The sequence below is a fragment of the Ursus americanus genome, chromosome 1 (assembly GCF_024610735.1).
Source record: "Ursus americanus isolate L20-20 chromosome 1, mUrsAme1.1.p, whole genome shotgun sequence".
NCBI classification, from domain to species: Eukaryota; Metazoa; Chordata; class Mammalia; order Carnivora; family Ursidae; genus Ursus; species Ursus americanus.
Window position 1 is genome coordinate 50,405,195 of NC_142127.1, and position 2,123 is coordinate 50,407,317.

Genomic DNA, 2,123 nt, shown 5'->3' on the forward strand with positions numbered 1-2,123 from the left:
ATTAGCCAAGACACAGAAAAGATGCTTGTTTCCTACTGTAAGTTCTACAACAGCGAGGCAAGCATTGTTCAAAGTACTGTTTTTTAAATTTATTTTTATATATTTATTTTTTTGATGTAAAGTTCGATGAATCATTAGTTGCGTATAACACCCAGTGCACCATGCAATACGTGCCCTCCTTACTACCCATCACCTGCCTATCCCATTCCCCCTCCCCCCTCCCTTCTGAAGCCCTCAGTTTGTTTCTCAGAGTCCATAGTCTCTCTCATGCTTAAAAGTACTCTTGATAACAAAACACTTTAACTTAATGTTTCTAATGTTTTAAATTATAATGTGTCATATAGTACTAATTTTACTATTATTTCATTTCCCCATATGTTTATAACTAACAGTAAGAGTTTTAATGTTTTGACAAAAATTTTAAAGGTCATAGAACAATCATAATTTCAGCTTTAAGACGGCGTTGCAGATTGCGGGACCTAGAGGGAAAGCCAGAGGGAGATGGACGTTGAGAGAACAAGAAAGAAGGAACAAAAATGGCGTCCATGGATTACAGTACCTACAGCCAAGCTGCAGCCCAGAAGGACTACAGTGCACATACACCACCCAAATCACTCAAGGATATGCACAGACCACCCGGGCATATGGGCAGAAAAGTTATGGAACCTATGGACAGCCCACAGATATCAGCTATACCCAGGCTCAGACCATTGAGACCTATGGGCTGACCACCTTGCAACCTCTTATGGACAGACTCCTGCTCCTCCACCCCAGCTGGACAGACTCCAACTGCTCCCCCACCCCAGGTGTATAGTCAGCCTGTCCAGGGGTATGGCACTGGTGCTTATGATACAACCACTGCTACAGTCACTACTATCCAGGTCTCCTATGCAGCTCAGTCTGCATATGGCACTCAGCCTGTTTACCCAGCCTATGGGCAGCAGCCAGCAGCCACTGCACCTGCAAGACTGCAGGATGGTAACAACCTGCTGAGACTAGTCAACCTCAGTCTAGCACAGGGGCTTACAACCAGCCCAGCCTAGGATATGGACAGAGTAACTACAGTTATCCCCAGGTACTTGGGGGCTATCCATGCAGCCAGTCACGGCACCACCATCTTATCTTCCTATCAGCTATTCCTCTACATAGCTGAACAACTAGTTATGATCAGAACAGTTACTCTCAGCAGAACACCTATGGGCAGCAGAACAGCTATGGACAGCAAAGAGGCTATGGTCAACAAAGCAGCTATGGGCAGCAGCCACCCACTAATTATCACCCTCCAACCCTCTCCACCACCCCCAAACTGAATCCTACAGCCAGGCTCCAAGTCAATATATCCAACAGAGCAGCAGCTAAGGGCAGCAGAGTTCATTCTGACAGGACTACCCCATAGCATGGGTGTTTATGGGCAGGAGTCTGAAAGATTTTCCATATCAGGAGAGAACCAGAGCATGAGTGGCCCTGATAAACAGGGCAGAGGAAGATGGGGATTTGATTGGAGGAGGCATGAGCAGAGGTGAGTGGGGAGGAAGACGCAGTGGAATGGGTGCTGGAGAGCGAAGTGGCTTCAATAAGCCTGATGGACCCATGGACGAAGGACCGGATCTTGATCTAGGCCCATCTGTAGATCGAGATGAAAACTCTAACAACAGTGCAATTTATGTGCAAGACTGAAATGACAATGGGACTCTAGATGATCTGGCAGACTTCTTTAAGCAGTGTGGAGTTGTTAAGATGAACAAGAGAACCGGACAACCCATGATCCATATCTACTTGCACAAGGAAATAGGAAAACCCACAACATTATGATTACTCCTTGTCTGTACTTTAGTATTTCTCACCATTTGTGAAGAAACATTAAAACAATTTAAATGGAAAAAAAAGAGTGCTTTGCAGTTTCAGCTTTCATGGCCATTTTTATGGTGCTGCATTATTGTACAAAGGACTGCCTGTAAATGAAATTGAGAAATGGGTTTCCCCTCTTTTCCCTATACCTGCCTGCCCTCTGCTGGAGGTGCCAAAAATTAGTGACGTTGTCCAAAGACTCATCACAGGTGTTCTCAACCTTTACGTCTTCCCTGCCCTACCCTTCCCTGCCACCCTTGAAGGATGCAAAGCAT

At 45.5% G+C, this 2,123-nt stretch overlaps 1 pseudogene; it reads left to right on the forward strand.

The window, feature by feature from the left end:
* Window positions 1-536: 536 nt before the first annotated feature.
* On the forward strand, window positions 537-1,812 carry LOC123783179 (RNA-binding protein EWS pseudogene; annotated as a pseudogene).
* The last annotated feature ends 311 nt before the right edge of the window (window positions 1,813-2,123 follow it).